This window comes from Pseudorca crassidens, chromosome 9 (genome assembly GCF_039906515.1).
Source record: "Pseudorca crassidens isolate mPseCra1 chromosome 9, mPseCra1.hap1, whole genome shotgun sequence".
NCBI classification, from domain to species: Eukaryota; Metazoa; Chordata; class Mammalia; order Artiodactyla; family Delphinidae; genus Pseudorca; species Pseudorca crassidens.
In genome coordinates, this window is record NC_090304.1 from 92,523,525 (window position 1) to 92,538,832 (window position 15,308).

Below are 15,308 nucleotides of genomic sequence, written 5' to 3' on the forward strand. Positions count from 1 at the left end.
GAACACGGTGGGTAAGGTAGCCGACTGCAAGCCAAGGAGAGAGTCCTCACAGGACACCAGCCCTGCCGGCACCTTGACCTTGGGCTTCCAGCCTACAGAACTGTGAGAAATCAATAGCTGTTGTTGAGGCCCCCCAGTCTGTGGTATTCTGTATGGCAGCCCTAGCTGACTAATACACCTACCTTGTCTCTCTGCCTCTGGGCACCTTGGTGTCTTCCTGGAGAGGAGGAGAAGTCATTCTGACTCCAGTTAACCACCACAAATTGGTGTGGAGGACAAATGCTACACACTGGATTCAAGGATGGTGTTGCCTAACGGTTAAGGATATGAGCTTTGAATTAATGAGCTGGGCCCATGGGAGGTTATTTTTCCCTTCTATGCCCAGGGATCCTCACCTGTCAAATGGGATGATAATTGTTCCATTATCATAGAGTTGTAGTAAAAATACAATTAAATAACAGCACAGAGTAGGCACTCAATAAAATTTCTGTCATGCTTATTGATATCTTGCTACCTCTGATATACAGTATGACCTTGGTCCTGGGTTCTCCACTCATAAATAATGATGAGAGATGCTTCCCATCTTCCAGGTATGGTGAGAGTTTGAAAAGAAGTAAAGATAAGGAAGAGCCAGGGAGGAAAAATGCCTCAGCAATTGAAGATGGCTTCTGTTGTCGGTATCATCATCATCATCGTCATCTTCTGGCTCTGATGCTGCATGAGTGACGCACAGCGGTCTCACCCTGAGACTCTACCCTGTGCTCTGGCTATTGCTCCTGCAGCAGACTCACAGGTATGTCCCAGTGGAGGTCTGATGGCCTGCTGTTTGCTTCTACAGACACTTGTACACACAGAACTCCCGCCTTCCCCTGTTTTCCTGCACCACCCAGCTTCCAGCAACACAAACAGTAGTCAGTGGCAGAGCCAGCAAGAAAGCAGAGTGAGTCACTCTTGCACCATCCCACCCCCATCCCTGCCGGGCCTTGGTCCCATGCCAGCAGGGAGGGAATGCCCTTGCTTCTCTCCTTCCAATGATGTGAGATAAATGATGGGGGGGGGGCAGGGGGTGGTGGAGTGCATCCAGGGAACCCACAGGACACAGCCATGATCCAAACGCAAGCCACGGTGTTCGGAATTGAGTGACAGACCTGCCTTTTCCATCCACCCACCTCAGCAGGGCTCTGAGAAAGGACACTGCCCAGCAGTTGGTGGCCCTGAGAGCCATCCTGGGTGGCCAGCTGTTTGCAACCCAGCCCTTTCCTCCTTTCCTGGTAAGCCTTCTGCACATCCCAGCAGCTGAGGCACCATGCCAGTCCCAAGTCCAGACATTTCCAGATGACTCACTGCCTAGTGGAATGTTCCAGAACGTGAGGTCTTTGGGATGGGGGCAGTGGTGTCCCAGGTGGCCCTGGAGTCTCAGGATTGAGATCTGGACTGGCTTTGTCTCCAATGGCCATTGGCATTCCCTCCCCTTCTACCAGAACCTGGGAGGCCCAGGGCAGAGGAAGGCAGGGCCTGCTTGGAACGAGAATGAGGACATTCTGGAATGCATTCTCCATGGCCAGGGCCAGCTTACCACCAACGGCCTTCGCAAGGCCCTCCTCCTCTTCCCCAGCTCCTCTCAAAAAAAAGAAAAGAAGGGGCTTCCCTGGTGGCGCAGTGGTTGGGAGTCCGCCTGCCGATGCAGGGGACACGGGTTCGTGCCCCGGTCTGGGAAGATCCCACATGCCGCGGAGCGGCTGGGCCCGTGAGCCATGGCCACTGAGCCTGCGCGTCCGGAGCCTGTGCTCTGCAACGGGAGAGGCCGCAACAGTGAGAGGCCCACATACTGCAAAAAAAAAAAAAAAAAAAGAAAAGAAAAGAAAAGAAAAAGAAAAATGGTAAGAAACACAATCGAATCAGCAGATGACATTGGTATCAATCCCAGGACTCTGGCACCTGGAACAGTGTAAGGAGCTGGTAAAGAAGCGCACGAGAAGTGTTACTTCTGAGTGGGGACAAAGCACTCCACACTGCCAGGATGAGGGAGGCCCCACTCGCTGCCCTCCACCTTCTCTGCTGTTTACAGTAAAACTTCTTCACAAGATGCTATTAAGCTTGGCAGTTACTGTGAATGCTACTGTCGCCGTTGACTTCCACAGCCTCAGGAAATTTTATCCAAGACAGAGTGGCTTCAACAGAGAGACCCAAACCACCACTTGTTTCTCTTCAGAAAGTAGAAGGTACCCTAAAGAGAGAGAGATGAGCCATCCTTGGGCTGGGGAACGTCAGCCCCCTTCCCCCACTCTGTGGGCTGGAAGGACGATTATGAAGTCAGCTGGGCCGGTGGGAGAGATTCCAGAGCAAAATGAAAAGCAGTTTGTCCATTAGGAGGAGGCCAGAGAGCGTGGTCCAGCCTCTCCTAGCTGTCTTCTCAGGTACTTTGACGGAAGCAGAGAAATTGCCTATTCTGGGATCTATAAATAAAAAATGGACACAGGACCAGTTTGAATGATCTGGGGTAGGGCGACAACAGGATCCACACTTGCCTGAACAATGGTGACAAGACACAAGGACACACCTGAATTTGTCAGCCACCTACACCACCTCCCACCTCCCTTCCCTGAAGCAGGTACAACCTCCGGATATAAGCCACCGAGGGACTTGTTTAAAATTCTCTGATTAATTCATGGCATTTATCTTGCTTTCATCTGATTTTTAGAAGGGAGGAGAGCTTTGGGGCCTCACCCAGCATCCCGAAGCAAAGCCTTATTCATCTCCATGTCTCAGGTGACACATCCAGGCGTTCACTAAACACTGCTTGGATGGATGGTGTTGCACGTTTGAGCCAGATGTGGAAAGAGCGGTGGGCTTTTAACAAGAAAACCTGGGGTCAAATCTTGGCTCTGTGATTTGCGAGCTATGGAACTTTGAAGCATAGGTCCAATTTCCTCTTTGGTAATTTGGGGATAATAATACCTCCATTACGAGGCCATTGGGCAGATTAAACGAAATAGAGATGTTAAAGTGCTTATCACAGTGCCTGACACATCAATAAATCTTGTTGAATCTGAATCTGAGGGATCAAACGTTGACCTCACCAAGCCCCACAGAGAAATGACCCCATACCTCCGAATGGGGCCCAGTCAGCAACTGGTATTATCTGCTACAAATCTAGGGTCACGTACCACTTCCTCCCAGCATCTCTGAGCCTCCGCTCTCTATTTCCTTCCGCCCACTCCCCAGCAGATGTATGCTCAGGGAAAGCTAACAAAGTTTAATACCATCCTAAGTCAAACATCATTATGAAAGTAAACCTGCTGGAGAAAAAGTCATGTAATGCATCCCAAGGCCAAATGTAAATGATTTTTAGATTTCCCATTATTTTAGGTTACCTATGCCCAGGACAGATGGGAAAGATAACCTAAATTCATGCAGATAGTAAGAACTGATTATACTTCGAGATGGCTTGCTTGTTCCAGATTCTAAAGCAAAGATCCTCAACCTGATCCCAAAGAGAATCTACTGCTCATCTCCCAAAAGGCTTATGGTCACTCAAGATGAGGATGGTAAGTGGGTGTGATAACTGCAGCTACTAAGGGCTACCTTTAAGCAGGGGAGAGGTCTCATGTTCTGGAAGCTTCTGAATGAAGTAATTTACCTAACTCCTTTAAATCTGCATAAGTCCACCTGCAGGCTCCATTCTGCCCCAATCTCAGAAGATCAATCTTAACTGTAAACAAGGGAAGACTGGCCTACTTGTATTTCAGTAATGAGCTGGTCTCTCCCTATCTTGTATCAGCTGTTTGTCCTAGATGTCATGCGTTATTGTCTCACCCATGTGGAACAGCTCCTGAGGCCAGTTTCCTACCTGATAATCCAACTACAGTGATGTTCTTCTATCTGAGACAGGGCCCCAACAGCAATCTTCTGCATGCCTGTAGCCACCTCCAGTTTTGCCATGCGAACCTCTGCAGATTGTCAGCCAGGAGTTTAAATAGACACCCTGGATCTAACGCTCAGCTTTGCTCTTGGCTGGTACCACTCCATAGAGGATAAACTCAACAAAGGCAAATTTTTGTTCAATGCATTTATTCTTATATACCGCGTGACTAGGATACAAGAATATTGCCTTGCACAAAGGAGGTCTCAACAAATATTTACTGACTGAATGTCCTGACTGTCTCTTTCTCTAATCTCCTGGTTTCTCCCAGCCTTTGAACACAGGTTCTTGTGTTCCCATCTCTGGAACACCCAGTCTCTGACTTTACCCTGAAAGAAGGTGTTATGTACAGTGGAAAGTTCAGGACTTTACAGGCAGACAGATCTAGATTTAAGTCTCAACTCTACCACCTCTAAGTTATGTAGATCTAGCTAAGTTGATTAATTTTTTACCTGAGCTTAACTTGTTTAAAAGATTAAGTTATAGAATCCACCTGCCAATGCAGGGGACACAGGTTCGAGCCCTCGTCTGGGAAGATCCCACATGCCCCAGGGCAACTAAGCCCGTGTACCACAGCTACAGAGCCTGTGCTCTAGAGCCCGCAAGCCACAACTACTGAGCCTGCATGCCACAACTACTGAAGCTCACACACCTAAAGCCCGTGCTCCACAACAAGAGAAGCTACCACAATGAGAAGCCCGTGCACTGCAACAAAGAGTAGCCCCCGCTCGCCGCAACTAGAGAAAGCCCACGTGCAACGAAGACGCAACGCAGCCAAAAATAAATAAATAAATTTATATATTAAAAAAAAGATTAAATTATGTACGTAAAGTCCCTAGTAGAATTCCTGGAGCATAGATCAGGTTCAGCAATTATTATTCCTTTCTCCACTTTCCCACACACAGAGATGTCCGTCAAGAGTCAATGGATAACTCAGATACCATTCCTTTCGTATTTATGTTGCCTAATAAATGCTAACTCCTTTGTCCCTATGTTCATTCAGTCATGAAAGAAAACGTTCACTGGGCCCAACGGTGTGCCAGGCATTGTTCTGGGCGCTGAGGATTATGAGGGTGAAAAGACATAAGCACGGAGCTCCAAGAATTCCTGGTCTGGGGTAGGGGGAGGAGCAAATTCAGCAGATAATTGCATCAATCTAGGTCAGGACAATAGGAAATGCAAAGTGGATGTGGAGGTCCTGAAACGGGTACCCACCTCTGACCATCTGACTCTACCTATGCATGAATCCTTGATCTGGTTCAGGCAGCCAGCACACAGGCCTGACTGTGGAAATCATTGGCTCTATTGAGGTCCATGATTAACTAACGGGTTCTAGAACTGTAGACATTCAAATACAGAGTTTTCCAAAACCCACGGGGCAGACCATTCCAGACAGCTGTTTACCCCTTCTTTCCACTCTTCCCTTGCCCTTCTGTAGCACGAGGTGCTGCTGCCTTTACCCCCTCCTGGGGTAGGCAAGAGGTTTAAAGAAAAAAAGTCTCCAATATTATTTTGTGTGGGAAGAAGAAGGAAACTACCACTCACTGTGTGCCTACTTTGTGCCAGGCATCCCCGTGGCATTTCACACTTGCTGGCTTCATTCTCACAGCGGCTCTCTAGGACAGACGAGCACTGCTTTACCCATCCCACAGATACGGACACTAAGAGTATAAAATACTCGTCTGAAGTTAGTTACTAAGTTACATAGAAAGCCTGCTCTGGGCCGACCCAGCTCACACAGTTGTGCAGGACAACCAGTGGCCAAAGGCATGCAGCTGAGGGGCCAGAATCCAACCTGTGCTCTGCTCACCCAGATGAGCACCTGACCCAGGGCTATAGCCACCTGAAGGAAGGGACACCTGTTCCCAGTTTCACAAGGGCACCGTCTGCTGGCCATGCCATCATCCGTCAGGCTGAATCTGCCTTCTCCCTTTCAGACAAAGGTGCCCTGTGGGATAGTAGCAGCCTGAGATGGGAGCCCGCTTAGCCCATCTCCAGAGTCTGAGCACTCCCCACAATTCCCTGCTGTCCCCCCAAACTCCAGCATCTTCACTTTACAGATGAGGACACAAGGGCTACCACACACTTACCATGAGCCAATTCTTAGAATAACACTGCAAGTGAGAATTACTGTCCCCACCTAACACACAAGAAAACAGAGCCTGGAAAAGGCTAAATGGACTGTCCTAAGTCATATGAGTAAGCGCCAGAACAAGGATTTGAACTTGGATTTCTTTGGCCCTGAAGCATAAGTTCTTTCCATTGTACTGGGCTGCCTCAAGAAAAGAACTATGCAGCACAGCTAGCATTGGAACCTGGTTTTCTGTTTCCAAGTTCAATGAACAATTGTTACTGACTGGTTGGGGACAGTCCTGGTCATCTACGGGTACCTAACAAGCCACCCCAAAAACACAGTGTGTTAAAAGAAAAACAAGGATTGATTTTGTGCAAAAGCCTGTCGTTTGGGCAGGGCTTGGTGGGAATGGCTGGTCTCTGATCTATGTGGCTTCAGCAGGAATAGCTTGATTGGGGTGAAAGAATTCACTTCTAAGATGCTGTCACCTGGGAACTGAACTAGGGCTGTCATCCAGGGGTCAGGATTCCTGCGCACATGGACCTCTCCATTGGAGTGACTTGGGCTTCCTCTCAACATGGTGGCCAGGTTCCAAGAACAAAAGTATAAAAGTCCCACTTGGTTTCTTCTGACCTAGTCTTGGAAGTTCCAGAAAGTAATTTTCTCTATCTTCTCTTGACTGAGGAAGTCACAAAGGCCAATCCAGATTCAAGAGGAGGAAAATTAGACCACAGCTGTCAATGGGAAGATAGAAGAGAATTTTCAGTAATCTTTAATCCACACAGGGACCTTGGTTCTAGAGAAAGTTATCAATGACTTTTCCAAAAATAGGCTTTTCATTTTCCAAAACTAGGCTTCATTCAACTGTCACTGTGTCAAACTGCCTTGCTATACAGATAGTTCAATGTTCACGGGTAGGGATTTGGGTGAAGACTGGACAGGCAGCCTCACCCCTGACCTACAGGGAATGTGATCGCTGGAGGAGCTGAGCTGATTCTGAGCCCAGAGCTTTAGGGCACGTCACAAACCTGGCTGCCCCTCACTAATGGCAAATATCATCGGAGCAAAATCAATCCGCACAGCATCTGGTCTCCATACACCGGTTGACTCCAGCCAGGCCCTCGGCCCCCTCACTGTCACTGGCACTAAATTCCCCTGGCCATGCATGCCCGAGAAAGCCAGGGTTGAAAAATACTAATAAATCCATCTGAACACTGTGCTCTCTTGGGGCTTATCAGTATTTCAGTTCTAGTCACAAAAATAACAGACTGTAAAAGACTGATTAGTCATCGGATAATTGAGTTCTTAAATGTCAAAAACAATATCGTATGAATATTCAACAGATCATGCTACTGAAACTTACCTGTTCCATCAACAATGACTAACATTTCTCCCCCAATTGTTCTTTCCCAGAAATTATGTTAATATAACTTTTCTGAGGTGACGAATGTGGTTCTCTTTAAAACATATTGTCTTACAGGTTAATGCGTAATGAGCTACTTAAAGGAAAACAGCTTGGGGGTTGAGCTGGATTTGCTCCTCTCTGCATTAGCTTCACCTCCCTGTGCAGACAGAGGGGGCATCAGAGTAGAATTCCTTCCAGCAACAGATCAACTTCAGAGCTCTACTCTTTGTGAACTTTATTTCTTATTTATTTATTTACTGGTTGGTTGGTTGGTTTTTTGCCTGAGACCTGGGAGGGATGCACTGTTTTCATGCAGCTTAAGTTTAAACAAGTACCAAGGTTCAAGTTTGGTTGGAAGCTGGTGCATAAATGAATTCCATGGAAAGTTAGGGTTTGGTGGGCTAGATGTATTTGTAAAACCTTATCTATGTTTTTCCGTACTCTTGTGCATGCAACACACACACACACATACACACACACACACAACCCATTCATATCTGGCAGGGAAGCAGGGAGGGTGTGCAGTGTGGCTGGAAGGAATTTTCTGAGCTTGGAGTCCAGAGAGGAGCGAACTCCCCCAAGCAGATCTTGCTTTCTGTTTGCCTGGCCTCAGCAGATGTTGCGGCAGCTGGAGCAGCTGGTGGGGTGGGAGCTGATGTTGGGGTCAGCGCGCAGGCCCTACAGCGTGTCAGGGGCCTTGCTCTTGGTGGGAGCGACAGGATATGCCTGCACCGACTGCTCCTCCAGCAGACACTGTCACTCCGGAGGCTGTTCTAGCTCTTTCTAGCCAGAAGCATGAGACCCTCTGACTGGAGTTTTTCACTCCCAGCCCTCAGCTGGCCCCAGCCTCAGCCCAGCCCCGTGGGCTTAGAATGTGTACGGATGAAGATGGGTGTTGATTTAAGGATTAATAATCACTTCCATCATCCTAAATCTCACCCCACTTCATCCCCAGCCCATTTCTGCCAGTCTTAGTGTTGTTACACCATCATTTACCTAATAAGCCTTCAAGACCTTTGTAATGTTTCTGTCGTCCCGCTCCTGTCTTTCCCAGGAGAGCTTTTATTTTTCTCCCAGCCATCCTGGCGAACAGTTATTAAAACTTACACAGGGCTTCCCTGGTGGTGCAGTGGTTGAGAGTCCGCCTGCTGATGCAGGGGACACGGGTTCGTGCCCCGGTCCGGGAAGATCCCACATGCCGCGGAGCGGCTGGGCCCGTGAGCCACGGCCGCTGAGCCTGCGCGAGTCCTGCGTACCACAAAAAAAAAAAAAAAAAAAAAAAACTTAGATGCAAAAAGTACTCTGAAGCTGGACCATGGGTACTGGCTCACTGCTTGCCAGTCCGTCACGACCCAACTCCATGCTTTCCTCAACCTTCTGTCCTACAGATGCCAGCTCCCTGATGATACAACAACATAAATATCTGCTTACAGAAAACATATCAAGAGCCACCTCTTCCCCTACCCAAGATTCCAGGAACTCAGAGAACCAAAAGGAGACACTAAAATTATTCATTCATCCCAGCGCTTCCTTCTGCCTCTTGCCCAGTTTCAAATGCACAGGCTCTCCCTGCTATGCGCGGTTGGGCCAGCCCATGAATGGCAGATAATAAGCGGTTTGACTTGGGGCTGTCAGGCAGGCCATGAGGATTGAATGCTGACACCAGAGCTCTCACACCAGGCATCGGGGGAGTAGTACCAAGTGGACAGAAGTCTGTTCCTGCCCTGGAGGGGCTAACAGACCGTTTTCAGAAGCAAGACCGTGTGGACAGCAACCCTGAGCACCGCCAACAGGCGGGCAGACTCCTCCCACCGCCTGGGGAGGGCTTGCGCTCAGCGGCCAAAGCAGAGGCCAGAAGCTCAGCCCCCACGCTTGCCGGCCACGTCTGAGAAGCAGAGGGGTTGTATCTCCTTAAGCATGTTTTTAATTACTGCAAAAATGTGTCATCCGAAGTGGCAGCGTGGTTCTCAGTTACCCGCATGCAGATCGATGCTCTCGGTATGAAGTGGTTAGCACAGACATTTAAAACCAATTAGGATCGTGGTGGGGCAGCTCCGAAAGAGCTCGTTAGGTAGGCGGATGGGGAAGGGAGGCCATTAGCTCACCAGATAACTAAGTTATTTGTACTTTTGTTGGGGCGGAGGGAGATGATTGGTTTCTTTAATATCTCTTTGATATCAGATGGGAGCTCTGGACACGCGCGCGCGCACGAGCGCACACACGCACATACACACACACAAGCAGCATTCCCGGATGACGAGACAAATACAATTTTAATGCTTTAGGAGGCGCTGCCAATGAAGAGAGCTGGAGAAACAGCAGATATCTCTTTGGCAAAGCCTCTGACACCCTGTCATGCCCAGCAGGCTGAGGGTGCGCAGAGAGGGAGGGCCAGAACCAACAAGAACTGGGTTTGCGTGTGGATGAGCCCACGGCACTGAGGAAGCCCTCCCTGTTCAGGGCCCACGTGGAGAAGCATGGCACCTGCCTTCCCGAAGTGGCCCCTGAAACCAAGAGGGGGGATGCCTCTAAAGGAGCCAGGTGACACTGGTGACACGTCCCTGCCTATGTCCTTGGTTAATGCCAGGTGTGAGACAAAACCCCGAGGGGTTCTGAGCTATGGTGGCTGGAGGGAGGGAAGTGAGAAGGACCTCTTGCCAGTCTCAGCATGGAGCTCCTCTCTTGTGACAAGCGTCTGTATCCCCATTGAATTTCTCCCCCCGCCCCCGCCCCCGAGTTTCCAGGGAGCAGCGAGCTTTGTCTATCCTGCCCAGCACCTATGCTTATTCTTACCTGCCCGTGGGGAGGTCTCTGAAGACAGTGTTCATGTTAACTCACTTTGTTCCTACACGTATTCATTCACTCAGACATTTATTGAGGGGAGCGTGCCAGGAAGTGAGCTACGAGTGGACGGAAAGGCCCAGAAAGAATTGAGTAACCGTGGTCAGCAGACACGAAAGCTGTGAAATGCCACTGCTTCAATGCACCACACTCCCCCCCCACCCCGGCCTCCTCCTCATGCTTTGTCACTGCAGGCTGCTCCCTGGGGTCTACCACCCCATGGAAAGGACCCGGTTCAACTACATCCAAGCTATGTAATCTTGGGTAATTACTTGGTCTGTCGGAGGTTGTTTTCTTGCCTCTAGATGGGGGGCTGTTGAGAAGAGTAAGTAAAATGATACATAAAATGTAGCCATTGTGATAGTAATAATGCTACACCGTAGGATCTCTGCTGTACCTCTGCTTTCTTCACAGATGGGAACTCATCGGCTACAAAGATCTTCTGAACTTATACCTTCCCCAGGGTCTGTGCCACACACCGTGGTTCTCAAAGTCTTTCTGATCACAACTTAGTGAGACCTCTTGGCCCATCTACCTACATTTGCCATTTACTGGGAATTTTTTTTAAAAAGGTACCCAAATATATCAGCTACATGACGCACATTAATGGGTTATTCTCTGATGATGCCAGAAATATTATCCCAGCTAAAGGGAAGAACGGTACAATTTTAAATAAACACCAGTGCATTTTCAACTCAGGTCTCACTTGGCATATGAGTGAGCCACAGACCATGCTTCTAGATTTATTTCTAGAAGGCCTCTCTCAGAGCCCTGGGCCAGGAGCAGAGAACTCACAGCAGAGGGTGCTAAACTAACTGAGGGGAGCCCTCCCAGGGACAGATCCAGACCCCAGATCTCCCCAGTGGTTAACCCCACTACTGTGGGCCCCCAAGATGTTGGGAGTATTTTGAACGCCGATGATCTTGTAATTTGCAGAAATGTTGATATCTCCATATGCCGCCTCAGAGTGGGATTGTCTCACAACAAGCATGAGAGAATCACACCTCGGCAAGGAGTTCAGTAAATTCATCTGTGAAACATATTTCAATTCCAAAGGCAATTTTCTAATTAGTAACGACACGCAAAGCCTTGGCAATCTGAAAGCAGTTCTCAGCAGCACTGGTCCTGAGCTAATCTAAGCCCGAGAATGAGGTACCAGATGCCTCCCTGGGCCAAGACAGGCTTCTGCAAACCCTCGGGCCTTGGTTTGGAATGGAGTAGCAGCAAAGAAGTGGATCTTCCCCTCCACCAAGACCCTTTCTCTTACAGCCAGGGCTGGGAGCCACAGGGGCTTGGTAGGCAGTGTAGTATATTCATCCATTCAACATTTGTTGAAGACTTGCCAAGGGTATGGACCGGAAAGGCATAATTCTTGCCTTCCGGGAGCTTATGGTTCACTGGAAAATTCAGACATTATCACTCAAAAAATTGAGTAACTAAGGAGTAGCCAAAAGGGCTATGACAAGGATCCTAGCTAATCTAAAAGGTAGAGAAAGTTTTCTCAAAGGGAGTGATGCTTAAGCATACAGAGGTGGATCTGAATTCCAACCATATCATTTATTTTAGGTATACATTTTGGCAAGTTAGTCATACTCTCTGGGTCTCAGCATCTTCACCTATAAAATGGGTACATAATAACCACTCACAGGTTTACTCTAAGGATCTACTAAGATAATGTACTTAGAGTGCCTGGCACCATTTAAGGCACTTAATATGTGCTCAATAAAAATACCTCTTGTTATGGTTTCAGGAGGCCTCCCAACCTGTGGCTGATGGGATATACAGGGAGCACAGCTCAATCTTCTATCCCTCCTCCCAAACGGGGATGGACAAGTTATCTAAGCAGGGTCTCAGGGGCCTGGCCAAGAGAGCTGGGCCCTGTTTCTGAAAAGAATCTGCAAGACCTGACAGGATGAGCAAACAGGTGCAGGGGAGGGCACGTCAGTAAGGAGCCCACCCTGTAAATGAATCAAATCCCACCAGGCCTTCCAAGCCTGGAACTGAGCATCGTGAGAAGGAAGACCCAGGCCAGGAGAGAGGACAGTGTTTCTATACTCAGGCTGTAGGGCTGGGCGCCCCTGGCTTTGCAGGAGCAACAGGCGGCCACCACCTATAACTGGGGGTCTTGGATCCTCTGACATTCCCTTGGGAGACATGAGTTTTAATCTCAACTTTACCCCTAACTCAGTGACCTTTATCTCCGCCCCCTTCCCAGGTTCTCAGCTTCCCCATCTCTAAAATGGAAAGAATCCTCCCCAGTTTTGTCCAACGTCCTATGCAGATTATAAAAGCCAATGAGATCCTGGGTAGAAATGTGTTTTACGCTCTAAAGAAGAAATCCCAAGGAGTGTCACCTGCAACCCATAAATCTTTTTTTCTCCATGGAAGCAGATGGCAGCACTGAGACCCTCAGGAATGGACGTACCCCCCACCCCCACCCCTCACCTACAGTGGTGAGATGCTTCGCTCACCCCGCTGCATCCAGGGCTTCGCACCTTCAGAGCGCTGTCCCTCTGCTTCTTTACATCTCATTTCATTACATCTGCCTTCCCCAGGCCACACTCTCACGCACGGATCCCAGAGCCCTGAGCCCTCTTGATCTTCTGGCGGCCCTCGTCAGAGGCCCCGGGCATTTGTTTTCTCACTGCACGAGGTTGCACACTGATACATTTGTACCACAGGAAGCAGAAAACTAGTTTAACATCTCATTTATTTCATAGATGAGAAAGTAATTCCCTGCTGAATGATTGTCCCGAACCAACAATTCAGAGAGGAAGAATTTACAGGGCTGCCAAGGACCGGGGTGCATTACTGTAGTGCCGTTATATAACGGAGCTGGAACCTTTTTTTCTCTCTCCTGTTAGCCTGAAGAGAAAAGCCATTAAATATGATTAAGGTTAAGAGATTGCTAAAATTACAAACAGCCGCCATTCAATTATTTTCCTCTGTAAAATGCAACACAGATTGGAGTTATTTCTCTGAAATGTGTTTTTAGAAAATAACATAACACAACAAATGTGGTTTGATCTAGCAAATCAGGTTCCAGATACCACTTCTAATGCAAAGCTAAAAGGTTCATAATTTAACTCAAAGTTTGGAACTTAAAGTCGTCAGGTGCTTACTTTATAGAAAAGCTTTATAAAGAGAAAAAAAAATCAATACCACCCCGACTAATATTCTGAAGTCATCTACAGCCAGAGATTCAATCAATTGTATCACCCATTAAAGGGACAGACAGAAAATTTTTTAAAAAATTTAAAGAACCAGCAACCACTTGGCCTAACAGATATATATTTTGGTCAGGGGGCAGGAAGCGGGGGTGTAAATCTCTCAGATATTTTCTGGCAGTTTTCATAGGGCCAAAGTGGGGTGCTGAGGGTGTTAGTTTCACAGGGAATTGGCAGGTAAATGGGAAAGTAACTCCTCCAAATCTTTTCCTCCCAAGAGCACTGCTGGTGAAGGGAAGAGTCCATGAGGACAGCCTCATGCTGTCCTTGGACTTATGGTTCACATTGCAGATGACTTACTCTCAGCTTAGAAAGAATCAAAAGCCCAACTGCACTGAAATGAATTTTCTGTCCAGTTTATATTGAATGCTAAAATAATTGGAAATTCCGAAAAAACCTCTATGCATATAGATAAGTGGCTGGAGACTTCTGGTTATTATGGCTAATAAAACACAAGAATTATATCACACTCTGCTCACAGACTCTAGCCCAGGACTTACAGTCCCTCTAGACAGAATATAAGCCATTTATGAGAGTAAACTTTGTACACAAGCTAAACACATAAAGCCGTGTATTAGAATTGGACAAAACACTGCAAGGCAAATAAAAGCTAGCTAAATGCCACATTCCCAGGGGCAGCTGAAGCGACCTCCTGCGTCCATGAACCACACATGGATTTTTCTCTCTGCTGCTCCAGCAACTAAAACACAGCAGCCTCTCACAACTGATGGGCCAACGAGGAAACTGACAGGTTCTGCCCTCTCTCATCATATTGGCAAGCCTAGACTCACTCATACTCGAAGTCCCAACACACTGGACACTCACAGACCTCTATGAAATGAAACAGAGGCAAGGAGTGTCAGAAATTTGTGAGTAAGAAGGCACCAGGGAGGAGGAATGGGGCCACTTTGCACAGGCTTAAGTCACCTATTGGTTATAGTGATGATGTTATCTAAAGCAGAAATAGAAACACACACAGACAAGGACTTGATCCGACTTGTACATAAAAAGAAAACAGGCCTAAATACCTTAGGAGAGGACTAAATACCTTAGGGGAGTCCCTAAAAATCAACGACAGGTGACCATCGGGGACGTTGCAAGGAGACAAAGGCTGCCTCTCCCAGCCTCCTCTCAGCTCCCCATGGACCCTCCCCCATACACCCTCCACTGGAATCTTGCAAACTTTCTGCATTTATTCAGTACTGTTTGCTGAGCACCTACAGTCTATGCCAAGCAAGCATCATGCTAGGAGTTGAGTTCCTGCACCCAAGAAGCCCTTTATTTAGTGAGGGAAATTATATACATGTATGAATAATTATAAATCAATGTGAACAAGATGCTATAAGAGCACAGAGAAAGAAGCCCTAACTCGCCAGGGCAGTCAGCAGAGGCTTCAGGCAGAAGGTTTGGGCAACCTCGTCTCGAGGGTGGGATAAGTGTCAGTGGCATAAGGGAGATGGACAGAGGGAGGCAGGGGTGGGCCTCCCAGGTGGACAGAGGGTATACAAAAGGCACTACGATGTGAATAGAAACGGCATGTCAGGGGATGGTTAATAGATCAGCAAGGCCAGAGTGCAGGACGGGAAAGTGAGAGGGGCAGAAGATGAGAAAGACAGACTGAAGCCAAATTGTGAAGGCCCTCAGACAGACACCACACTAAGGATGATGGAGAACCACTGAAAGTTTTTCAGCAGGGCAGTGACATGATGAGGTGTGTGTCTGAGAAAGAGAGCTCTGGCGGCGATGTGGTGGATTGAAGGTAGGAGGAGAAGAGGCAATAATCCTGGAAAGAAACCACGAGGATCTGGGCAAAGGCTGTGGCTGGAGAGGTGATCAGAC